Here is a 12071-nt window from a genome sequence, read left to right as displayed (position 1 = left end):
GAGACAGCCAGAGAGAGAAGGAACACAAGCAGGGGGAGTGGGAGAGGAAGAAGCAGGCTCATAGCGGAGGACCTGATGTGGGGCTCGATCCCAGAATGCCGGCATCACGCCCTGAGCCGAAGGCAGACACTTAACCGCTGTGCCACCCAGGCGCCCCCAAAATACCGAATTATTAACTGATGGTGTTTGTCTTTGAGTCTGGGATCATTTTCTTTATTTGTTGTAGCAACCTCCAATTTTTCTATGAAGGATATATATGACTTTTGTAATGAAGATATTTAAATTAAGCTAAGTGTTTTCTCCTATTTTTCAGAACATAAAGAATGAATTACAGGTTAGGTTGTGTAAGGAAGAAAATCCGCCAACTTGTGTTCAAAGGAAAAGATTTCCTCACATAAAAACTGATAAAGATGCAATCCTGTTTTCATTTAAAATGAAATGTCTAAAGTATTTATGAACTGTTTCTCCAGTGTTTCCTGTTTACCCAGCCCCAGCTCTGAGCAGGTGGTCAGCAGGCTTCTCAAACCCAGGGAAAAGTACCCGAATGAGTTGCTGCCGAGGGAGTTTCTGGGAAGCTGTGGTTTTCTCCCGGGCATAAGCCCTCAGTGTCAGAGGACTCGGACTGATTTCCTGAACTTGGGGTCCGCATGGCAGAAGCCAATCGTCTCCCAACTTCTGTTCTAGATTTTGATTAATGCCTCTGTTGCCTGGGTTATGTCTCTGAGTAATTTTTTCCATGACAGTTGCAGGGATGGCATGTTTTATGAGCCTTCAAGATGTGAGCATGTCTTTCTGCTACTTTTGCTCACGGAGGACCGTTCTGGATCACAGCCTGTTTCCCTCCTGGATCTATAGGGGTTCCTCTTTTGGGGATCTGGCGTGTTTGTTGCTGCAGAATACCTGAGGCCAGCTTCATTTTCCTTCGTTGCTAGGTTGCTTGCCGCTTTCCCCTGTTCCCCCGCCTCTGTGTTGTTGGGTTTTTTTTTTTCAATTTTAAGATTTTATTTATTTATGTGTCAGAGAGAGAGAGCACAAGCAGAGGGAGCAGCAGGCAGAGGGAGAAGGAGAAGCAGGCTCCTGAGAAAGGAGCCCGATGTGGGGCTTGATCCCAGGACCCCGGGGTCATGACCTGAGCTGAAAGCAGACGTTTAACCGACTGAGCCACCCAGGCATCTGACCTCCCCTCTCCAGCCTCTGGTGTATTCAACTGCGTCCCTGGCTGCCCTAGGTCCGGCCAGCTGGGACACATGAGGCCGATTTGCTGTGTAACAAAGACCTTGGACGATAGAGTCTCACTGGTGGCCTTCAGATCCCAGCTCTGATATTTACTACTGGTGTGATATCACGTGAGGGGCCCCCTCTCTGAGCCTGGGTCCCCCACTGGTAGGGCAAGGAGCTTTATCTCCCACCTGCAGGACGTGGTGGGGACCCAGCGGATCACCCCTGGCACCCAGGACCTCATTATGCCTCGGCTCCCTTTCCTGCCTCAGGAATAATCGTCATTTCCACTGTCCTCAGATGTAAGGGTTTTTCTGTGCGGTGACTGCCCCTGGGGGCCCCCCTCCCTGCCCCCTCAGCCACAGCTACCATCGTCCAAACAGACTCTCAGAATAAGTTCCCCAGGCCATTTGCAAGGAAAATCTCCGTGGCTCATTCTTATTCTTACAGTAAACATGGGTCCATGGCCAGGGGCATGCAAGGTGTCCCCGTCAGGGCTGTTAGTGCCCAGCTGGGGCTTCTGGATTACGTCCCACTGTGGGAAGCACCCAGGCTGGGGGGGGGTCCCTCTCTTGATACCGTTGCCTATCTGGGGAAGCACGATGTCCTCATGGGAAGTACCAGACCAGGTCCCAACCTAGCTTGGCCTCTGACTCGCTCTGTTTTAGCTCTGAAGACTTTTTCTTGACTCTCGAGTGGGGAGAGCAGCCCTGTTTAGTGGGGTCATCAGAGGGAACACTGGTGACAGTGCTGGGTGGAAAGAGAACCCAGAGGTGGGGCTGAGATGACTTCAGGGCACTGTGTGTGTGATACGTGTGTTTGTGGGGTGTGTGTGGGGGGTACGTGTGTGTGTGTGTCTGTGTACCTGTTGGTGGTGACAGAGGCCCAAGGAGGGCAGAGTGGAGACCCTGCCTTTGGCTCTGGATCTGAGATGCTTGGGAACAAGCCATGTGTGTGACTGTCCCGGGTCCTCTGGGGATGACACCAGGGGCTCCAGAGGCAGAGTGCTGCGTGAGAGTTTCTTGGGCCCTCGACTCTCTCTCCCACCAGTCTCTGTGGACCTTGTGGGCGGGTGTCTGAGCTGGAGCCCCGATCAGTAAGGCAAGGACAGGGGGAGTGTGGCGTCGTGTGGCCACCTGCATGCACCGTCCTGTTCTTTCAGCCGCACAGCAGCTGTGGACCGTGGGCTTTACACCCTGATGGGGTGAGAAAGGAGAGGCTCTGAGAAGTCCAGGACTCGCTCTGCGTCTCTCAGCCACCGAATGGCCACGCCTGGGTCAGAACCCTGGGCTGCGGGCCAACAGGCCAGTATCCCCCCATCCCGCCCCTGGCCCAGGACCGCAGCCAAATGGAGGCCGCTTTCGGGGGAGCCTGCTCTCAGTGTCCAGACGGACCTTCAAAGGAGTTGACTTTGCAGAGACGTAGGCCTGTGAATGGCTGCCGTGGGACTGCTGGGAAGGGACTCTCTCAGGGGCCTGAGGCTCAGGGCTGCTGGGCTGACACGCGCCCTCTCACCGGTGCCCCAGAGCCTTTAGGGTGTGGGGGGGGGCTGGCTTGCATGGTGAGGCTCACAAGAGATTAGCCTGGAAACTCACCCAAATACCAGTCTGTAATGACAAAGAGGTCTCCTCGGGACACCTGCTCTCTCTTGGCGGCCAGAGCCACAGAGGTTCCAGAGCTTAATGGCTGTGGCTTCTGACAGCCAGATGCCTCTGACTGTCACTGCAGAGACTTCTGTCCCCCAGGCCCGGCTGAGCCTACCCTGATGCAGGCCCTACCAGCCAGGAGGGTGCCGTGGGGTCTGGTTCTGGGTCACCCTGTGCCCCGCAGCTCTGCTCCGTGCTAGTCTAAGAAAGTCCTTTCTCCCAGCTTAGTTCTGCCAGATTATGACCATTTTTTAAAATCTGAAGCATCCTTTTAAAACAGTTATGAAGTTTCCAAATTACATTACAACCAAACTTGTTAGCCACACCTTAGACTTTAGATGGTTTTGATCACACAAATTCACTGATCACGCCAATTTTTTCTATAACATCTTCCCCTTTCTTGGATTATTTGATGGGATTAATTTCTCATTCGGCTGGAATGCACATACGAGTAAAAAAAAAATTTTTTTTTCCAGAAAAAATTCCTCCCCAGAGTCTGAGCATGACAAGCAGTTTTTGGGTCCCCAGCAGCATCCTGGCGCCCGACACAGAGCCCCCACACAGTAGATGTGTATGCACTTCCTCAAATCTCACAGAATTACCAGAGGGCCGGCCTGTGCCCCCACCCTGGGGTCCCTCCTGTTCCCTCGCTGCCTCTTCCCTGCACTGGCTTCTGGGTGCCTGTGCCAATGTGTAATTTTCCCCTCCCTTCCTCTGCAGGACAGACTCGGGCTGTGGAGAGCGGGCATCTTGGAGGACTTTGTCTCCTTATTTCCACTTCATTTTCTTTCTTTCTTTTTTTTTTAAATATATATTGAGATTCTGCAAAGAGGTATGCCTGCTTGCGATAAGAATTTCAAAGAGTAGGAAAGTGTATACAGTGACCAGGAAGCCTACCTCCTGGCTCTGGACCCGCCCCCAGCATCCTCCAGAAGCAAGCGCTCCCTCTGGTTTCCCCTGGCTCCTTCCAGACCTCTTCTGAGTGTGCGGAGCATGGCATGGGTACCCGTTGTTGTAGAAGGAGAATGGCCCCATCCCGGACGCACAGTCGCCTTGTTGCGTTTAACAAGCCAACCCCCCACTTCAAAGGCACCAGACGCGGCAGGCAGTTCCCGGTTCCTTTTAGGAGGTTTCCGATTCTATGATTATTTGTAGATGACTGAACCAAAGCTAGGAGAGGCTAAGGGGTTGTCCTGGGTCACGCGGCTGGGGAGGAGTGGGGGTGGGATTCAGTCCCTGCGATGGCTTCAGAGCTAGGAGGGAGCGAGGCTTTGCTGCCATGGGGGTCTACTGCCCACCTGCCCCAATTCTTTTGAGTCCCCTGTTTCCCACTGTTCCAGTTACCACGAGTGATCTGTGCAGACTGCCTTGTCCACAGGCCTTTGGACTTGCCGAGCCCACCTGTGCCAGGTGGATGCACCCCGCTCCTGCCTGGTCCGGCTTTTCCTCTCCCCTCCATGTTCTTGCATTCTAGCCATTCATTTCTGGACATTTCCGGTCAGAAGAGAGCCCAGAGGCCCCTTCTCCCATCCCCACTTTACTAGCTGACATTTAACAACATCCCCTTGGGGTCCTGCCAGGACCTCCTCAAGGTTGTTCCCCTCGGAAAGCCCTTTGCTCAGGCAGTTTGTCTCCCAAATGTGGACATGGGCCAACCTGTTTCAAAGTCCCGGGAGCTGGTAGGAGTTAGAGCCCCGGGAGGGGGCCCTGGTGTCTGCAGGAGGCCGGAGGAGGGAGCCAACCTCCGCATATGACGGGACGCACAGCAACGTCTGAAAATGGCTAGTCCTTTCCTGTGACACAATGCCCACGCCGGAGTGTGGTCGTTCAGGAAACCCTCAGGAAAGAGGAGACACGGAGTCATGGATCAAGATCGGCACAATGACAACCACTGAAGTGACAGGCACTCTACAGTTCACAGCATCCTGGGGGATGTCGGGGACAGATAATGCCGATTTTCAAATGCGGCCCCGTGAGGCCCAGAGAAGCGAGGTGACTGCTCTGAGGTCTCTCTGCTGTCTGGTGAATTTGGATTGGGGTCTGGAAGCCGGTTGTCTGTGCCCCACCTGCCAGCGTCCCCCAGGCTCCAGACATCAGGAAGCCCACAGGCACTGGGGGTGGGGGACCGGAAACCTAAAGTTTGAGCCCTGAAGGGAAGTATGATGGGGCTCCTGTTGTCACCACTCAAGGATGCGTTGCCTGGGAACCTGGGCGCGTGGCTGCTGGGGGGCCCTTTTCCCTGGGAATCCCCAAGACGCGGTGGCCCTATTGCAGGGCAAAGACAGCACCTCTGATAGCCCCAGACCCTGTTCTTGCCCCCCGGTAAGCCGTCCCTCTGCTAGGCGGGCACCTACAGTGAGCCTGATGCCTGCTTACAGCCCACCGACACCATCAGAGTTACGCCTTGCCGTGGTCCTCACAAACGGGAGTGGAGATCCCCATTGCACCGTGGAGAAAGCAGGCTCAGAGAGCCCTAACCGGTAAACAGTCAGGATCTGAACCCACAGCTCATGTGTGTTCCAGTGCTTTGTGCTGTGACGATTTGGTGGGGGGGGGGCTCATGTTTTTCTAGCCTCCACTAGCCTCCAGATCCCACCGGGATGACAGAGTCAAAGAAGTAGCTGAGTGTTTGGGTTTGCAGGAGAAAGTGTGTCTTGGTGAAGGAGCTGCAGATAGTTAGCTCAGAGAAGGCTTGCGAGGACTAGAATGCATACACTCCAGCTCCAAGAAATAGAAAGTGGACCATTGCTCATTGGGACAGGAATCTAGCTCCAGCCTAAGGAAGGACTTTTTAACAGTAGAACACTCATGAGACGGAGCAGGCTGGCTGGTGAAGTAATGAGCTCCCCGTCCCTGGAAGTATGTACACTAAGAAAGATACTCACAGGTCCGGGGGTTCCCAGACTGGGTGGGTGTTGGGAGGGACGCACTTGGGGGTCAAATCTTAGTAGGTTCAGATCATTTGACTCACGGTCTTGAGATACTCTGTGTGCCTTCTGAATACTCAAAACAGCACACAGATCTGCTTTGTGTTCCTTTTTTTTTTTTTTTTTTTTAAAAAGGCTCAATTTTTTTTTAGGGCAGTTTTAGGTTCACAGAAAAATTGAGCAGAAAGTACAGAGACTTCCCAGAGGCTCCCTGCCCCCCCTCACCCACAGCCTCCCCCATGATCAACATCCCCCCACCAGAGGGGTGCATTTCCTACAGTGAATACCTGCATTGGCGCATCGTTATCACCCAAAGTCCATGGGGCTTTTGTACACTCTGCGGGTTTGGACAAAGTGTGATGACGTGTACCCACCAGTGTGATGACGTGTACCCACCACTACAGCCTCGTAAAACAGTTTTGCTGCCCTAAACATCCGCTGTGCTCTGCCTACTCACCCCTCCCCACCCCGACCCCCAGCGGGTACTGATTTTTTTTATTATCTCCATAGTTTTGCCTTTTCCAGAATGTCGTATCCTTGAAATCCTACAGTAGGTAGCTTTTTCAGATGGGCGTCTGTCACATAGGAGTTCTACCCATCCATCCATCCATCTGCTCATTCGGCAGGTAGTGACCGGAGCCTGCATTATGCTGAGCACGGTTCTCCGTGCAGGGGAGGCAGCCGTGAACTGAGAGAGAAGAGCCCTGCTTTCATTCTGAAAACCAGTCCCTCTGGCCCGCTCTGAACTGCAGGCCAGGCCAGAGGCTATCACTGTGTTAGCCGAGACCACGTGGCACGGCTATTTCCCCTGTGTGGTCCCTGCTTGGCTGGCATCTCTCAAATGTGGTCTAATCCCAAGTCCTTAGACCACCACCCCCTTGCCCCCAGACTCAGGCAGTCATCTGAACCTTCCCCTGTGTGTAAGTGACAGAGCCAGAGTCCCAAAGAGGCTGAGGCATCCCCTGACCCGAGCAAAGGGCTTTGGGGAGGTGATGTCCCCGCTCTGAGACTGTTTCTTCACCTCTACCCAGAGGGGCTTGGAGCACAGGATGGCAGGGATTTTGTGAGTTTAGGGCAGGGCTGGAATGGGGCCCTAGGCTTTCGCCTGTGGGGATGGCATGGGAGCCTTCTTGTTTTCAATGTTTTACCCAAACCTCTTTCCCTGGCTGTTCCCCAGAGCTGCCTGCCTTCCACCCCACACAAGGGGAAATGGCACACTCTTTCCTCAAGCTTGTGGGGCTCCCTGTCACCCGGTGGCTGCCAGGGCCTGGAAGGACACAGAATGACTTTCCTCCAGAGAAGAGGCAGTGCCCTCTGGGGTCGCTCACCCTGGCCCCGGCCTGAGCCCTTCTCTCTCTTACAGAAGAAATTCAAGGGGGTTGGGCCAGGGCCCTCCACCGCCCCACACCTGGGCCAGAGCTCCCACTTCCTGTGTGCAGGAGCCACAGACAGCCCGTGACTCAGGGAGGCACATTTGAACCTGCCCGCCCGAGCAACGCCCACTGCCCACCCAACCCAGGCTCATGTAACCATCTGCCCTTGGCAGCCCTCCTGGAGCCCCACTGCAGCTGTGGTGGCATGCACACAGGCGGGCACGAGCCCATGCTTACCCTTCCACCTCCCTGCCAAGTCATCTCCACGCTCAGGAAATGGGGGGAAAAAAATAATTTGCTCAAAAATGTTACGCAGGGAATAAGAGCAGAGCTGGGACTCCAACCCGTGCAAAGCCCAGGCTCTGAATGTGTGTCCAGGTTTATCCCTCAGCCCTGGACAGCCAGGACCAGGACCGGGACCAGGACCGGGACCCAAGGGGCTTTAAGCCTGCCTGAGTTTCCACCGCCTCCCTGAACATCGCATTTACAGACCCTCTCTCCTCTGGCCTCTGATTTAACTCCTGCCACCCCGAGGGCCAGCTAGCAGGGCACTTTGCAGACAGAGAGACTGTGAGGCTCAGAGAGGTTAAGCAACTTGTCCAAGGTCACACGGGGCCCATGAACAGCACAGCTGTGAGTTAAAAGCCGGATTCCAGAGTCTAAACCCCACACCCAACCCTGCTTGCCCCTTGTTGCTGAAGTCCGAGGCAGCTACCCAGAGTCCATAAAAATCAAATCATTAAATTGTTCACGCAAATACACACATGCCTGTCTCGATTCAGGGAGAAGACAAACCTGGAACAAACAAGATAATTCCTCCGGCTGGGAGCCCTTCTTGTTACTTGTTAGGACTGGGAAAGGAAGGGAACTTCTCCCCAGGACCTGAGGGAACTTTACCCCCAACCCCGGGGAAATCAGCCCCTGGGACACTCACCTGCCAGCTCTCTCTTTGTGCTGGGACCTCCTGTCCTCCTGGCAATGGTGAAGCGACTGGACCAGACCCTGCCCGGGACCCCCGTTGTCCAGAGCAAGCCACGCGGGTACCTCGGGCCCTCCCTAGGTCCAGTAGGGCTGCCTGATGTCCTCACCCCTCCTAGGAGCCGCTAGAGCCGCGCTGAAGTGGTGGAGGGAACAGCTCATCTTTCAAGGGCTGGGTGGTGATGTCACCGCCCTCCTGGGCACTTCCTCCCTCCACCTCCAGCCCAGCCCAGCGCTCCTGCCCAGCGACCGGGCCAGTCCGGCCACAGTTTCTGGAACCCACGCCTGCAGAGGCCAGGCAGGGTGGCTGTGGTCACCCCGGGCTCTGCCTGCCCAGTGATCCTTGAGAGCTCAGGGATCCACATGGAAGATTTCCAGGTTAGCCCAAGGAATATTCTATTGTAGACTGGCTGCTGTTTAGAGCCACAGGGTGGCAAACGTATCCAGTGCTCAAAATCGGCAGGTCCCGGATCCCCGTCCCCTCACTCCCTGCCTAAGGGCCTCGGGAAGTGGCTTACCCTCTCTGAGCGGGGAGATGGAGCGGAGAACGTGACAAGTGTCAGAGGGGGTGTGGTGAGGATTCATGACAGCCCTGACCCATCTATAACTTATGCTCTGTGTCAGGCATTTTTCTAAGAACCTAAATGGATGAACTCAGCTAATCCTCGCAGGAACCCAGGCAGACTGGCTCCAAAGTCTGTGATTTGAACCGCTGTACGATCCCCTTTCTCAATTACATGCAATCATGGATGTGAAAAGTGGATTGCTTTGCAGTTGACTCCTAAAAACCAGCATTCCTCCTTCTGGCACGGCTGTAGGCAGCTGGCACCCTCTGTAAGTGAGAAGTTTGTCTAATACAACATTTATCTCTTCTCATTACTTCCCTCACGTGACTGCTTTGATGTCTGAGTTTCAGTGTAAACAGTCCGCCTGCCTCCCAAGTGGCAGAAACGTGGAAACTACTTTGGAGAAGGAGCGCCTTTCCCTGTCTTGTTTTCTGGCAACACGTGAGGCTTGTGCCCCCCAGACCGCCCGCCCACCCCGGTCTGGGCATGTTTGGCAATGGTTTCCTCCCACTTCAACGCTGACTGGTTTTCTTGGCTTCACTCCGGAGACCTGGAGACTTACGGATCTTAGCACTTAACCATTTCCAGCAGCTTCAAAGCCGGCAAGTTCAGGGCCTTTCCAATGTATGTATTTTTAAGGTAAAACCTTTCCCTCCAAAGAGATCAGATAAAGTGGAATGGGGAATAGATAAGAGGGTCAGAACCCCTTTCCCTGTTACCTTCTCTGAGGCACGTCTACAAATAGTGATCCAGTTCCACTCTGTCCTCGTAGAGATAGGGAAACTGAGTCCCAGGAAGGTGTATTGGGATCTGGGCCTGACGTGGCTGTGGACTGGTTGCATAGACTTGAGTCAAGTCCCTCCCGGGCCTGGGTGCCTCAAATGACCCTCCAAAGTACTGGCCTGTCCCACCACATTAGGCCTCCTTAACTTGAGAGTTCTCGCTCTCCGGGTGGAGACAGGGCTCTGGGGAGAGGCTGCATGGGGCCCACTAAACGGGTGTGCAGAATTGTGCGTGTGTGCCTTTCCCAGGGGAGAGGATCTGTTGCCTTCCTCAGTTCCAGAAGACCAAAGCATGTTGGGACCCATCAGCGCAGAGACTTCTCGAAGTCCCCAGCTGGTACGTTCTCAGGTTCCAGGTCTATGGGATGAAAACCCTTAATTATCTGAATCCACTCTTGATGCTTCTGTAAATACTATTGACTGAGAGAGCTCCAAAAGGCATCCGTCCGTCTACACCCTTTTCCATATACCCCAATAATGTTGGTTTTTTTAAATAAAGATTTTATTTATTTATTTGAGAGAGAGAGAGAGAGTACACGCTAGCATCAGAGGGAGGGGGAGAGGCAGAAGGAGAAGGAGAAGCCGGCTCCCCGCTGAGCAGAGAGCTCAATGACATTGATGTAGGGCTCGATCTCAGGACCCCAAGATCATGACCTGAGCCAAAGGCAGAGGCTTAATCAAGTGAGCCACCCAAGCGCCCTGGAATGTAGTTTTTGAACAATACCGTCTTGATCCACTTTTGAAGTTCTGGTTGGAGGCTGGTCAGTTTTTGTTAGCAGTTCGGTTCACGTTCCAACACTTCCCTTTCTGGGCTCTCACACTCGGGGCCACTGTGTACCTAATCCCCCCGGGGCCAGGTACCAGATAACTGTGGACAGCCCTCATACCCTGGAACTCGGGGAAACTTATTCAAATTAGCCAATCCACAGGGAGCCTGGGAATCCTAGCTAAGCCCGCCCTGCTGGCCACAGGTAAGCTGCTCCTTGCAGCTGGGTACAACCCTTTGTGTGGACCTGCCTGGAAGCCGTCTCATATTTGGAATGAAAGTAACAAAAAGCTCTACCTTTCATCCCTACAATTGTCATTGTGTTGTGTCTTGCCATGAAAATAAAGTTTAAATCTTATAAAAGAATCACCTACTTTTTCATTCACCTACAGGTCTATCTACCCATTCATCCAAATACCCATCCATCCACTTATCCATCCATCCTTTACCCAACCCATTCACCCATTCATACACTAACCCATCCACTCATCCATCCACTCACCCATCCATTCATCCATCCATCCATCCATTCATCCATCCATCCATCCATCCATCCATCCATCCATTCATCCACCCATCCATCCATCCTTTAACCAACCCATTCACCCATTCATACACTAACCCATCCACCCATTCACTCATCCACTCATCCATCCATCCATCCGCTCACCCGCCCACTTATCCAGCAGACACCCACATAACTAGACTGTGCATTGTTCGACAGAAGTGAATGTATCCAACACACCCTTGCCTGGGAGCAGTCTGCCACTGAGGCCAGTCCCCTGCTTAGGGGCAGAGCCTGGGTGGGGAACCATTTCAAAAGGAGCTTCATGTGGACTCAGGAACAACTCCCTCTAATTTTTATCTGTGTTTGCATGTTTTCTGTCCTTCGTTTTCTATGAGGCAATTTGACTAAACCCTTCCTGCAAAATGACTGCGACCACTGACTTGTTATACTCCTCTCCATTGGGTCTGCTTGGCTGGGGCCCTTAGAGGGACTCAGGCCTGCCAGGACTCCCAGCTCCAGCCAGCGCACCTGTGTGCAGAGAAAACAGCACAAAAGCAAGCTGTAGACATGTATGTACCTATGCTTGTTTATAAATGTCTGCCCCTCCACCCCCGTGTTCTGGAATGTTCTCTCCAACATCTGTGTGTGAGGCCAGGGTTGTCACTCCCACCCCTCACCCCCCCTACCTAGGAAGGCCCTTGTCACTGGCCCCCAGGAGTGGGCTGTGCTTTTGTACAGAACGCCACCGTCCTGACCAGAAAGCCAACCCGTGTTCTTTGTGATCGGCAGCCACTGAGGGAAGGGCTGATCTGTCACACACACCCCGAAGACAGACCAGTCCTAGAAAACCGGCAGGCAGAACTGAAAGGTAAGCTCTGACTTTGATGCATAGCAAAACACATGCAAAACCTGTAATTTTGACTGGTTGGCCCTAACAGCCACACCTGTGAACCCCACAGAGCACATCCCAGCCCTCCGTCCCGCCTCTGGTCCCCGCTCCCAGAGTCCCTCACACGGACGGCCCTGCTAGAGGCCTTGACATTGAGCACAGTTCCAGCTCTGGCCCTGTGGCTGCCCACTGCCTGATGATAACGCTGTTGGCTATTTAATGTCGTTCTAAGGAGAGCAAGGTTGAAAGTGTAAATTACTAGCAGGCATTTTACCATTTATCTTCATATTGCTCAATGCCAATTTTAAATGCGAATATCAGTGTGTTTGAGTTGTCGGTGGAATCACCAAAATGACATCACTCCTTGTTTCATAGCTTGTATGTGCCTATGTGCTTTCTTATCAGACTGGACAACACT

At 53.4% G+C, this 12071-nt stretch overlaps 1 protein-coding gene across 3 annotated transcripts in view; it reads right to left on the bottom strand.

Annotated features, from left to right (window-relative positions):
- The window catches only part of BDKRB2 (bradykinin receptor B2), a 28935-nt gene extending 20703 nt beyond the window's left edge, over positions 1 to 8232 (bottom strand). For 2 of the 3 annotated variants that reach the window (XM_019792976.2, XM_002930133.4), the window contains exon 1: positions 8099 to 8232. The gene's annotated coding sequence lies outside the window, so the exon portion shown is untranslated. The remainder of the gene's footprint in view (positions 1 to 8098) is intronic. The other variant, XM_034642388.1, reaches the window with a different exon arrangement.
- Positions 8233 to 12071: the final 3839 nt, after the last annotated feature.

The sequence above is a fragment of the Ailuropoda melanoleuca genome, chromosome 14 (assembly GCF_002007445.2).
Source record: "Ailuropoda melanoleuca isolate Jingjing chromosome 14, ASM200744v2, whole genome shotgun sequence".
NCBI lineage: Eukaryota > Metazoa > Chordata > Mammalia > Carnivora > Ursidae > Ailuropoda > Ailuropoda melanoleuca.
This window is presented reverse-complemented; position numbering and strand designations above follow the sequence as displayed.